Source organism: Periophthalmus magnuspinnatus, chromosome 4 (genome assembly GCF_009829125.3).
Source record: "Periophthalmus magnuspinnatus isolate fPerMag1 chromosome 4, fPerMag1.2.pri, whole genome shotgun sequence".
NCBI classification, from domain to species: domain Eukaryota; kingdom Metazoa; phylum Chordata; class Actinopteri; order Gobiiformes; family Gobiidae; genus Periophthalmus; species Periophthalmus magnuspinnatus.
In genome coordinates, this window is record NC_047129.1 from 849,771 (window position 1) to 864,477 (window position 14,707).

Below are 14,707 nucleotides of genomic sequence, written 5' to 3' on the forward strand. Positions count from 1 at the left end.
CAGCACATAAACAAAAGTATTTAATTGACATGGAGTGAACAGTGGCAAAGTAGTGACTAGAATTAAGAATTCAAATGTCTTAAATTGAACCAATCCCAGTGACATTTCAACACTATAGCACTTATCATCTCTACCTAATATACCAATCTGTGAAATTGTATATTTTTGCCTGAACTGTGTTAAAAAAAAGCACTATAAACCCATGTATAATTTTGTCTTGAAAGGTTCATGTTCACGTTTGGCTTTGCAGTGGTCTCCATAGCAACTCTCTTTCCCTAACTGAGGTGATCAAACTTAAGAATGATCTCCTTCTCATTGATAGATATCCCACTGCTTCTGGTATTGCCAGGCCCTGTTTCCATTATGCTGGCCTATATAAAACTGTAGATGTGTTAAATTTCAAACATAATGTACCTACTTTCATACAGGCTACAAACACTTACACTAATGCCACTAATGCCACTGTGCCGTTATGGATTTATATCATTTTCATGAAATATTGGAGTATCTGGTGATGTTGGATGGATTAAATTGTAATTGACTTTGAGTATCTGGAAGAGAGCTACAGACTGTGAGACATTGTTATAAGAAATATTTGATTAAAAGAAAAATAGGGATTTCATCTTTAAAATAAGGACATTAAAGGTGTGCGTTGTAGCGGTTAAATGTGTGTTACTTCTGTCTCACCTGCTTGTCTCCATAGAGATGTCATTGCTTTGCCAGGAATTTTTCACTTTGTGGAATTAAACACATGGAGACAAGAAGGTGGTACTACTAGACCAGGTCTGTGGAGAGGTGACCCCACTCATAATAAGAATGCATGTGTATTCTTAGGTGTTTTGTGTAATGAAGTAGGTCTAAATGCTACACGTTATATGACACACACCTTTAATGTCAAATTGTCTGTTGTTCATCTTTATTATGAACCCTTAGCATGATATTTTAAATGTTAAATACTACTTTCCCTGGAGTTAGCATTAGCCTGGGTACACTTAGCACGCTCCTCCTCTGTTAGCTAAATGATTCACAAGGATACACCACAGAGCACATTTAGCACATGTTTGTATCGGCCGTGGTTTGCACGTCAGACCTCACATTCAATCCACAGGCACGCTTCTCCCATCGTCATGACAACATTCCAGCATCCTGCCAGGAAGAAGCATCCACGGATTAGCCTCGGAATTACACCTCAAAATGTGACTGAGAGGTTTGAGCGATCCTGAAGAAATCAATGCCAATTAAGAAGTGCAGAGTTTAAATCGTATGGGAGCGTAGAAGCAGTGCAGCTGTAGTGTTTCCTAGTGTTTCCTGTGTTTCAGCTTTCTCATCTCCATTTGATTCAATGGGAAAACCTTGACACGGAACAATACAGTTGTTTCACTGTTGCCATGTATCACAGAGGCTTAAAGGTTGTACTGAATTTTTAGCGTTTTCCAAATAGAACAGAATAGAACAGAAGAGTTTCAAATTTTATCTGTGTCCCAATTCTAGCCACACAACTTTCAGGGGGCAAAACAGCTGATTAAAAATCCCCCCCTAATTATGACAAAACAATTTTTAAATAATTAACACATTCACATAATTAAAATTAGACACCTTCACTACCGTCTTATATTTTTCTAAAAAACAAAAGCTATCATACTTTCTTCTTCTGTCTTATTGATATCTCAGATGTTGGAGTAAATAAGTATAACTGCATCAATTAGGTGAGCTCCTGTTATCTACTTTATAAATGTGTCTGCTATTTGTCTTTAAATGAAGTTATTATATGTAACAGAAGACTTGGATATTTCACAATTACAAATGAGCTTTTAGTCGATTTTTATGGCCGTTTTTCAACAGGTTTCCAAAAATGCTTATTGTGTTGTTGTGGTCCTGGGGAAGATAAACGTGAAGAATAGACCTGGAGCCAAACTGAAACATTTTTATTTTTACCTCAGACAGTGAGCAGCTGAAACATTTACTGAAAATTCTCTTTCTTTGGAGAAGCTGGGGACAGAGCCATGATACAAATGTGCTGTCGAGAAATGCACCTCCCAAACACAAGGGCAGAAAGTTTAGAATGAGACAAAATATGATTTAAAGTAATAATAATAAAAAACACAAGCTCCCTCAAAGATTATAACAGCCTAATTTATGTTGTTATATAGTACTACCAAAAAGAGCAGTGTTGATCAGTATACAGCTCCCAATTCTGAGCCTAAAGAATTGAAAAACTGTCATGACTAATTTGTAAATGTTGCATAATAAAATGATCAGAGCAGACACAGCTCTTGGAGCGTGATGACAATACTCAGAGCTTTAGGAAGCGACACAACTAGATCTATAATTATACATATGTAGAAGATGGTTATCAACTAAAATGAAACCTGTTTCATACCAGATTCATGTGTGTAGCTCATTTATCATCTTTATCTGAAATGGCTCTCACTGAAAGTGATCGGGAAAACTATTCTGATTGGACAAAGATTGACAACTGTGGAACAAGACGAAACATGAAACTTTTGTTACATCCAGTTGAGACAAAAGCACAGAGATCTTCTCTGTCCACAAACGGACAAAGCACTTACCCTCTGCACATTTTCACAAACTAAATAGTCTAGTATTTTTCTAAAATAGGCTGAAATACATCTGTCAGCGCCGCCATGTGTTTTGGTTCGCTTGGACGCTTCGCCTTTGGCTTCCACACAAACCTTATTGCTGCTCTGTCATTTGAACCTTAGAGTGAGAGTATGTCATGATGGATTCTCATGAATTTGTGAATATTGTGAGAATCCATCTCGCTGTGCAAGGTGAACTAATATGTGGACATATTCACAACATCATCACATCTCAAACCTTCATTTTGCATTTGTTGCTCAAACTGTGATGTACCACAGCTTGCAGTACAGTTGCAAAGGTTGTTGTTCTGGTGCTTCATTTGGTCCAATTTTATGTTTGAATTCTGATCTAAAGTCTGTGTTGTCCTGATATTTATGATTCAGTTTTGCCCGGTTGTACACTGACAACTAAAAGCCTGTAGATTATGAGCAGGTACTTGTCTGGAATGTTTGAGGACCATTGATCAATACCATTCTGCTATTTTAGGCCTCATAATAACATCTTTATTTCTTGTGCTCTGCCCTGTTCCATCCTCAGCCTGCTGTCAGTACGACGCGTTCTTGGCCTTCAAACTGGAGGGCAGATCCAACTTTACACACAAAAACCCCCTGACCTCCCAGTCATCTCTCCATATCTCCACATTATTCTACATTTAATCACTCTTTACGCTGCCTGTTAATGGCTCTATAATGGATGTAAAGGTGAGGCCAACTGAGCCATTTTATCTATGTTATTCAGAACATCTTTCGCTCATTTTCTATTGAATGTTATCAGCCTTTTTGCGCTCCTCTTTTTATAATTGCTTTTCTTAAGTATGGCACTTATTCTTCCTTTTTTGGATGCGGGTTACATTGTGACATTGAGTGCTTGGTCCCTGAAGACTCCTCTGCTCTGCTCCATCTTCTCAGAAAACCTCCCTCCGAATAGATTCCGACAAGCCATTACGCGCTCCTCACATCCCCTGTTTATTTCTATTTACAGAAGTTAATACAATTATTCCAAGTCATGACCTATTTTAGCGGTGCATGCTAGGAGCCATTAGCATCCAACCTGCTCTACAAAGTTACCTATCTACTGCATTGATGGATCGGTGAATAGAGGTTGTGTTTTTAGCGGCGCGCGTAGGTGGCAGTTCATAGGTCTCTTGTTTGTCTTGATTTAAACTGCATCTCTGTTGCCATAGGAGCTTGCTATTGTACATTTTTTGAAAGATATTCTTCAGATCTTGCAACAGCTGGCGTCAGGGGAGTTGTCCAGGATTTTACACGTGCGTTAGATCACAAGCCGCTCACCTTTTAAAGACGTGTTTTAGCTTTGGATGCGATGCTATTGTGTTATTGTTGTGGTGTCATTCATCCCTCATAAGACGCTAGTGTGGATTTAGCGAGCGTATCAGGAAAACCACATATGTGCAAAGCGCCTGTGCTGTAGGAATCACATGCGAAGAGTCTGAAAGGAGCGCACAAGTGGAATACCGGCTTCTCTTTGGAATCTGGCATTCCTTGATTTGTGTTGGAAAATTTTGCGATGCTGCATCATTTTGGTTTGTAGATTAGCCTGAAAGTTTAGAGAGAATGATTCAAGCTTAATACCATATATCCGTTTTCTTCCTCTTATCCAGGGCCAGGTCACGGGGGCAGCAGTCCCCACTCCCCAGACATGTCCTCCAGCTCCTCTGATGGGACTTTTTAATTAATACCCTAACACTAATTTCTTTAATCTAAGTAGCTACTAAGCCTGAATCATAATCATACTCTTTAGGTCACTCGTCATATTTAAATACTAAATGTCAAAAGTATTAGTGTAGTGTAGTATAAGTAGAAAATATACATGCATATACATTTGTGAGTCAAAGTAAAGTATTCTGACACCAGGTGAACCCAAACCACACTTGGATAAAGTGTTATACATTATACTAGAGTGTACTATTGAATTCATCAAACTTAAATACAGTAAAATGACAGTCCCGAGTCCTACTTATAGTTACTTTGAATATTTGTATTTCCTGATCTGCTCGTGTGTTTGTGAAGTTTTCATTGTGTCGTGTCAGTTTGATTTATAGACTGGCCTGAAGCAGAGTTCAAAGACATCTAGTACGTCAGAGAACAAAAAAGGAGTAAATCTGACCGTTCACTGCACAGTCAGAGTTCAGTGAATAAAATAAAAATGTTCTTGAAGCACTTTGAGAGTTCAGATTTCAAGTGTGTAATATGTCAGAACTAAACCTGCAACTAACTGCAAAAAAAAGAAAGAAAGAAAAAAAAATCCAGGATTTAGCACAAATTTCCGTCAGTATAATCATGTTAAATATTATAATTCAAATTTCAATATTTAGCATTTTAGCAAAAAGTCGATTCAAACTCCCAAACTATGACTGGCAGTAGTGATGTACTTCTCTTCAGTCTTCTATTGAAAAGTGGGTCAAATTAGGTATTTTTAGTAGCCACTGCACACCCAAATTATTTTTATTTATTCCTACAAACCACAAATTCACATGAAGCGACCACATAGCGGTAATAAAGCAGGTGAGAATAGGGCGCTCCGGTAAACGCGCTTTGCTTTTTATGTGGCTTCAATCGTTCTCTCCCTGTAGGGAAGAGGGGATGGGAATGGGACATGGGTACGGGAGGGGTCTGTGCCTCCTCCTCGGGCTTTGATAGGCAGAAGGATCGAGCGCTCTGTTCTAAAGTGGGCTGCTGATTCAAGTTTGGAGCAGAGCTGAGGATGCGTGTGTGTGGCTACCTTGTTGTAACCCGCTCCGTTTACTTCCATATTTTTCTATTCACGGCCTTTCATTATCAAAGCCAGAGTGATAAGCCAGAGTTTTGCAGGCACAGTTTTAGAAGTGACGTGGAGTATGGGTGAAGATGAGGAGATGGAGGAGGAACGAAATCAGACCAAACCGGGTTTAACATGCTATGGAAAAGTTTGTAGAATAAACAGGAAACAAGAGCCCATAGGAAAACTGTGTAGGTTATAGGAGAGAGTCAAAGAAAGTTCCAAATTAAGTTCTTAGATGATTCGTTTAGAGGTAAAAGTGTCAGGAAATGGATTAAATAACTGAAGCCTTTGTTAGCGGCGCATCATGGAACATTCAGCGATGTCAGAGAAAGAAAAGTGAATCAAAGTTCATCAAAACAAAGGAACATGCGATCAACAACAACTATACACAGCCCCAAACAGAGAAAGACCTCTACCAAGGCACTGGTCCCTTCTTTTGCAGTTGCATTAGTACCCACGCTTGAATATTGACGTACTTGGTTAAGGATAAATGCAAACTCCACTGACCACCACCGCTTTTTTGCTCCGTACAGTTACAAAACATATTCCCTGTCATGCAATGGCTAAACGTAATCTTCGGTGGAGCAGTGTAAAAGCAGCGTTCTCCTATAGGGGGCGCATGACACATCTGTGAACTTGTCCTGTGACTGCTGAGCTTGGGTTGTTTGTGGGTCTGACCTCCACAGACGTAGCAGATTGCCTGGGACTAGAGGTTTATAGCTTCAAACAGTGATAAAATGTCGCAAGAGGATGGAGATCTGTGAAATTTGCATGTTTTTCCTGTGTTTAGGTGGGTTTCCGCATTGAAGACATTGAAGGATGGGTCAAACGCAATTTAGAATAACCCTTAACTTCTACTGAATATTACAGCTTGAAGTATTAGTAGTAGTCTGTGACAAGGAACATGCAATCACGATATTAGTCCAAACCCAAAAACACAATCCACAAATCGGTAAAATCGTCCTTACCAAGCCTCGCTGGGTCAAATGCAGTGGATGAATTTCCCTACAAAAATAATAAACTGTTAACCTGCAATTAACTTCAACCTTAGTGAAAAAATGCAGCTGGATAACTTCAGACTGAGGTGTAAACGGTCTGTCCAGAGACTCGTGAAGTGGCCGTACTTTCACGCAGGAGCCAATCAGAGCCATCACTCCTCCGTCCTCCTGAAGTGACAAGGCTTCCAGGAAAATATTTCTCAGACCAAGTGAAACCTGCTGATGTAATGAGCAGTAAATCTACATGTCTTTCATGTTTCCAGAGAAAAAAAAAGTGCTGATATTTTAGATTTGGACGAATGAAATATCAAACATGAATCTGAAGGAGGATGACTGGAGTGACTAACGTTTATATGGACGACATTCACACACACGCACACACACACACACACACACACACACACACACACACACACCCCACACTGGACCAGGACTGGACCAGGACTAAACCAGGACTAGACCAGGACTGGACCAGGACTAGACCAACGTTTATATGGACGACATTCACACACACACGACATCAAGAGTAAAGAGACCGGACCAGGACTAGACCAGGACCAGGACTAGACCAGGACTGGACCAGGACTGGACCAGGACTGGACCAGGACTGGACCAGGACTGGACCAGGACTGGACCAGGACTGGACCAGGACTGGAGCAGGACTGGACCAGGACTGGACCAGGACTGGACCAGGACTGGACCAGGACTAGACCAGGACTGGGCCAGGACTAGACTAGAACTAAACCAGGACTAAACTAGAACTAAACCAGGACTAAACTAGAACTAAACCAAGACTAGACTGGAACTAAACCAGGACTAGACTAGAACTAAACCAGGACTAAACTAGAACTAAACCAGGACTAGAACTAAACCAGGACTAGAAGAGGACCAAACCAAGTCTACATCATGACCAGACCAAACCAAGACCCTTGTGAATGCAGCGTTTGCAACTGGCACATTTAGTTTATTTTTACAGATCTTCTTTTTACATATACACATATTTTTATTTCATCCTACCCATTTTTCACCACAGGATTAGATGTTTGTCCAACGTGAGCTGTTGTGTTACAGATGCAGTTTACCGCCCTCAAATACGGGAAGTAAACGAATAATGCGGGAAATTGTAAAATGCTGATGATCTGGTGAATTGGTATTATTATTATCATCAAATTCCCTTTTTTTTTTAAACTTCTTTCTTACCTTCTCCTTTCTTATTTTGAATTAATCCTCTTTCGTATAATTTTTGGCAGTACTCTACCACGTCTGCTGTTTCTCCCTGTGTTCTGGTGTATTATTAGCTGTTTGATGTTAGGTGAGACACAGTGTCTTGCTCAAGGGCAGCAGTTAAGAATAAACCTGTTGCCGCTTTAGATGGTTAGCTTTCATCCTCCTGTTAGCTGCACATTTTAAAGCATATCCTGGACATTTTTCAGCAAAAGTCACACACTCAAGGCCTGTGTGATGAGCCGGATGTCACATATTATTATGATGATTTCAGATTAGACAAAGATGATTTTTAGACTATATTTTATTCAATTCAAATTATTCAACTACTTTTATCCAGAATCCCTAAATGTCCCAATTGCTGGAGAAAAAAAAGTGTATTTTACCCTGTCACTTCTTTCTGTTTTGTTTCATTTAAGGTTGGTTCACTTGTGCTGTATTCTGTAGTGAGGGTCAACTGTAACTGCTGCATTTCTTAACTTTTTGTTGTGGTTTTGTTTCTAGATAGGAGGCAAGATGAAAACACCACATCCATAAATAGGTAGAAGTGTATTGCCCAAGAACACAACAACAATAGGCCATTCTGACTACAGCCCCAGCAGGTACTTTAATCCAAATGATCACCCAACTGTAAATCACCACAGGAGTACAACTACAGCATGAATTAAGAATAAATATTAAAGCTGTGATAAACAATAATATTCTCAATGAAAGTGACACTACAACTGTTTTATAAATGACCTTTACACACACACACACACACATACACACACGCACATCCACACACACACACGCACATACACATGTACATACACACACATACACACACGCACACACCTACAGACATACACACGCACGCACACACATACAGACATACACACACATACACACACATTCACACACACACCCCGACATACATGCTCATACACACCCCCACACACACCCGAACATACACATATGCACACACACATACACATATAAACACACATGCACATGCACACACACACCCCCACACATTCACATACTCTCATACACATTCACACACACACACAGACACACGCACCCCCCCCCCCCCCCCCCCCACACACACACACACACACACCCCCACCCACAAACGTACACACACACACGCGCGCTCTCCGCTCTACTGTGTGATGACTGGGACAACACTGCCCCACAGTGGCCGCGGCCGGTCCCACAGGAGGTGCTCTGGTCCCTTAGTATTTGAACCGGAGCTGAACCCATCACGTGAGCTTTAAAACTGCCTTTGGAGCCTTCAGACGTGGAGCACACGGGAGTTTGGGATGAGGTACGGTTTGAATCTTTGAACCTGAACACACGTCCGTGCAAAATGAACTAAAGCTGAATTATACTGATGTATTATGTAAAAGCTGGCTTAGTGCTCTCCTTAAGTGCATTAAAGTGTCATTTAATAGTAAACAACATCCACAGTCATTCTAACCTTACATCAAGTATAGAAACAAACCATCAATCATATTTTTTATCTTTAAAAAAATCAGACGAATTGTCAAAAAGTGGAGGGCCTTGGTCAATATCAGTTCAGTAACTCAATATAGAACAATTCTGAGCCCTGACTCCTGGATACTCATATTATAAAGAGTCCTAGCCTGACCAGTATACTGAAATGACAACTATAAACACACTGATAGTTTGTTTTAATTTCGTTTTGAATCAGTCTTTTTGTAATCTTTTTAAAAATCTATTTACTATATATATATGTGATGGAGCTATTAGTACAACACTGGTATATTTCTATCCCACAAAAATGAAAATGTCAAATACCCAAAGCATCACGTCTCAAGCAGTCACAAGTTAACAGTTCAAACTTCTCCATATATATTTCACTGTTGCTATCTCTGTGCTTGAATATGGCAGTCCGAGTGACCTTTGAACTCTGGGAATACTGCGTTGGACTTGAGTTTTTTACAGTGTCATGAAGAGGTCAGTGCTGCAGCTTTAATGTTTGACAAAAGACAGCCTGATGTCACTGTGATTTATCTGTCTGTGGCACCTCAGACAGTACTAAAACTCAGCGTTTGACCCCAGCAGAGTCCTAAAGTGAACCCACACAAGTCCTGTATCCTGTTTCACTGCAAAAGGTATCACTACTTATTTACTTTCTATGATTCAATTCAGAATATTAATTGTATTTAGATTTTTAGCCATTCACTGGTTGAGTTACTTTCCCATGTCTAGTACTGGACTTATTTAAAGATATTTTTGACTTGCTTCAGTGTATTTTTTTCTTAATTAGGTTAAATTATCTGCCAGTGGAGAATTAATTGCACAAAAAAGAATAAATGTGAAAAAAAAAGTGCAACTACAGCAAGGTTTGAAAAAGGTTTTGAAATAAGACTAAACTATGTCTAAATCTAGACAGATCCCATTTTTATTACATGACACCCAGTTGTATGTTATTTAAATGGTGTACAACACTGAAACCATAAGTGAATCTTATTCTCTGCTCATTTCTAGGCAGTATTTTCCAGCTCTCTTACCAGTTTGACGGGGGTTGGTTTCTGAGAAAGTACAGGTTATCTCTCAAGAATGATGAGCTCAACAATGACACCTGTCGAAAACATAGGTCTGATCATTTAAATACATCTGAGTAATGAAAAGACACAAGTCAAGGTTAATTGGTAAGTTTCACTTGCACAGTAGTTGTTTTTAGCAGTGTTGCTTGTCCAGTCACTGCTGTGTTTAGTGTCCAGTGTGAGCGAGCGTCTGCAGTGGTTTGGAGGGGGCCGTCCTGCAGCAGTAAACAGTGGTCAGCTGCTGGTCAGTGGGTCCTGGCCCGTTCTCCCATCACAACTCATCTGGACACAAACACACGATCAAAGCCTGGGCCTCGCTGTGACTGACCATCAGGAGGAGAGGGCAGAGGATCTACTGGGAACACATGTTTACAAAAATATCACTTTATATTCCTGTTTAAAAGATTACAACACAAGGTTCCACTTTTAACTTCATTATTTGATCAAATATTTTAGCTGTATTTTGATAATATTTATTATAAATATACCCAATGTTTACATTTTCACAAATCTTGATAACAACGTAGTCTATTATCAACACATCGATATATTGCACACTTCTAACACTGAGTGTATTTGAAAATGTAAAGGTTTTTTCAGTAGCAGTATTCACAGTTATGCCTCTTGTATAAATATTTTGCTTGGACATTGCTTTTGTGTAATCATATGAAGGTTTCATACTGAAATCCCTTCAAGGTGAGTGAAAACATTTTCATTCAGGCCTTTAAGATGCAGCGATGCAACAACTGTCTTGTGAGTCCATTTGTGTCCATCCTAAAGTCTAAATTAAAAGTTTGGGTACATTTTAGCTTTTTTCAATGCTGCATTGAAAGACATTAGTTCACATCAATGGCCCATAGTGAACCCAAACACATAGTAACTTAAGTACATAAATACTTTCTGAGTATAAGGAGTCCAAACCAAACCTCAAGCAGTGGACAACCCCAGAGAAGGACCTCCAGATCCTGAGCTAGGATCATAGTAAGTAGTAACAAGCTGGAGTATTAGCTTATTGAGCATGGTTGGGGTGTATATGTTTGTCAGATTTTAGGATTCATTTCATATTTCAACCAAAATTATCAACCAGTTCAGTGAGAAAATTACAAATAGAAAGAATAGTGCACGAGGCCAGTTTAAAAGGGTCTACGTAACATCTTCTTCCCCACTGTTACATCCTGGCAAAGTGAAATCAGGCATCAAACCTTTATGGGTAAACAAACATAAAGACGTTAGGACATAACTGAATTACGTCTATGTATTGACAATATCACACATGAAGGAAGTGTGCCTCAGGACATGTTGGAGTGTATCACTGAGCTGTTAAGTCAACTTATGTCATCCTATCTGAACTATTGTACAACTATATAATGTTATAAAGAAACAAGTGTATATGGATTACTTATTCATATATATAACATTGGACAGGATTGAGGGTCAGCTGATCTCATGTTATATATTTTGCAGAAGCAGACAGGCCAGAGGTTGGATGCATGCATAGTATGATGCATAGTGATGTATCAATATACATCAACCTCAAATAATACTAGGTTGATCAAAGTTTACCATGCTACTCCTGCAACTACCACAACTGTTAATAACTCATTATCTTGTTTTTACACTGCTAAAGATATGATTGTTATTTGGTACCAGTAGTCTCTCCAACAAGGACCAAGGACACAATAACAATATGAACTGGCTAAAGCAGTATTTATAACAAATGAATAACTAAAAATAAATGTATAAATTACCTTGTGCCAGTACTAAACCATTTTCTTCCATGGAAAATGTGAAAACTTCCAGTCTATAGCCAAACAGCCTTGTTTTACCCCATATCTGTGCTTTATTCATGACTTCTCAGATATACTCTCCATTGCATTACAAAGGTCAAACATCCAATGAAAACTTCCTGTATCCAGATCTGGTGAGCTTGTATCTTCTGTCCTCCCCATTCACTTTTTCTGTAGTTAAAATGCAGAGCATGCATCGCTGTGTCTACATCCACCGGATATGTGACATGTATTATTTAACCTGTATCAAAAATTCATGCTAAATCCCTTTGGTGGTAAACATCTATGTCTTTTGAGAGCAACAAAAAAACTCGCAGAAATACAGTAAGTAGACTACACCAATCTAAAGCCTAAGGCGAGCAACATAGCACTTTTGCACTTATGCAGTGTTGATAACTTGGCCTAGATACAACAATATGGATTATTCTTATGCCCGCTTCCCTGAATGATTTGATGCATCGTGGAGCAAGGGCTTTCTGAGTTTGTTGGTTATGTAAAGTGTAAAATGGGATACTAGAGTGAGATTATGCTGTGATAAACAAATCAAAGTTGTAGAAAATGTTCATTTGAGATGTAATCCTAAATTGCCGCAGACAATAGGCATTGGGGTTTCATAATGATTTGAAGAGAAAAATCAGTTTCCCAGACATCATACTATTTGAGATTACCTGGAATGTAATGTTTTAAGAAAAAATATTTCAAATAGTTCCATCATTTCATCATTGTTCATCCGGACCCTATCGGCCACTTTCTCCATCATCACAGAGCAAAGGATAATGCTTTTTTCTCTATGTAAAGGGCAAAATATGAGGCTACATTGGAAATCTAAAATCTATCTAATCCAAAGTAGAAAAGTAAACTTTTGGTTAAAAAAACAACAACAACATATATATATATATATATATCCTAAAACACCACAAACAACAGGACTTTGTATTATAGGGAGATTTTAAAGTCCAAATTTCTTCCAGCTATGACACTATTTAGAGCTATTTCATTGTAGACCCATCACTTGAGCAAAGACACTGCATGTTTAATGAAGCAATTACCTGAAAGCATCCGGAGGCTATGAATGCAAGTGGCTATTCACACAGACAGCAAAAACCATAACAATCCCAGTCTGGGGGTTCGTGGGAGTATGCTTAAGTAGCCGTGCCATGCCAAAAGAGGGCCTTTAAGAAATCCCTCTTAATTTCTTTGACGGCAGCAGATTATGACGGAAATGGTCTTTAAACTTCTAACAAGATGTGGGAAGAGCTCCCTGACAGAGCTGTGATTGGGAATAAGTGGCCGAACAGTATGCTCTGTAAGACTACATTAGTGTAGAGCCAGTTTGATGTTGAAATGCTGCTGTTATTGCAGGGTTGGTGGGAGGCTTTACACTGATCCACTGTGGAACACACTGGTGCATTATGGCCCAGCTGAAATGTGAATGCCATTGAATGGTATTTTAGGAAAAGATTTGAAGACAAGATTTAGACAAGAATAAACCTTTTATAATCATTATGAATTATGCCCTGAGCCTGTATGCTCAAATGTGTGAGGTTAAATACAGCTGCCTCAATGAGGCCACATTTATACTTATGGAAATTCACACAGTTTTAAAGAGGCTGCACAGTGTAAAAAATGTAACTTTGACCAAGTTATATTTTTGCAAGTAATAATTGTTTGTCAATATGTCATCAAAAAAAGAAATACTTACAAACATTGTGAAAGTCTGAAAGATTAAAATACTCAGATTTAATCAAATTTAGCCAAATGGGACCAAATATATAAACTTTTATTGAATATTATGAATTTATCTGGACATTCCTTGAGTTCCTGTCACACTCAAACATATATTTTTCCATTGTATCAGCAGGATGAACACAAAAATCTATAGCTCAGTGGAAAATGATCTGGCTCCGTGAGTAACACCAGATCCAAACCAGGTCTGTCACAGGTCTACTCCAGGTCCAGTGTAAGAGTCTAACAGTGCACTACATCATTTCTACTGTCGCTCAAAACAGGAAATGATCCACATAAGAACAGAAACACTGATCTAGTTTATCTAGTTTAAGATTTTTTAGACAAAGCAATATTTTGATGGTTTTAAATTCTTAACATATTTCAGTTAAAGCTGTTCTACTTCATTTTGTGTTTATGGAAAAAATGAAAACATAGGTGACAGGTAGTACTAGTTTGAGTAGGGCTACATATTACAGACGAGATGATGAGAGGTTTACCTGAGCGGGCCTTCTGGTCTGGTTTGGCAGCTGTTGACAGTCTAAAATAAGCACGTGCAAGGTTTATTTTTAGACATTTATTGCTTTGAGTGAATTATGTCACCTGAATTAAAATAGACTGAAACTTGTTTAACCTTTAAGGTTAAATATTTTTTGGTAAAGGAGGAGAAAACTGCTAAAACTGTAGTCACTATTTAAATATGCAGTCATGATGTTGCATCAATCTAGTCCACAACAAATGTTTTAGTTCACCCTTGAAATCCTTGGCCTCTCTTAACTCAGATGAAGGGATCATATAGTTTATTATGTTATAAACATACTAAACTGTATGATCCCTTCATGTACTTTATTATGTTATAAACATACTAAACTGTATGATCCCTTCATGTACTTTAGTATGTTATAAACATACTAAACTGTATGATCACTGTACTTTAGTATGTTATAAACATACTAAACTGTATGATCACTGTACTTTAGTATGTTATAAACATACTAAACTACATGAAGGGATCATACAGTTTATTATGTTAGTA

General features: G+C 38.6%; 1 protein-coding gene across 1 annotated transcript in view; it reads right to left on the reverse strand.

Annotated features, from left to right (window-relative positions):
• zbtb11 (zinc finger and BTB domain containing 11) overlaps positions 1 to 14,707 on the reverse strand; it is a 505,104-nt gene that overhangs the window by 402,135 nt on the left and 88,262 nt on the right. The gene's annotated exons all lie outside the window — the stretch shown is intronic.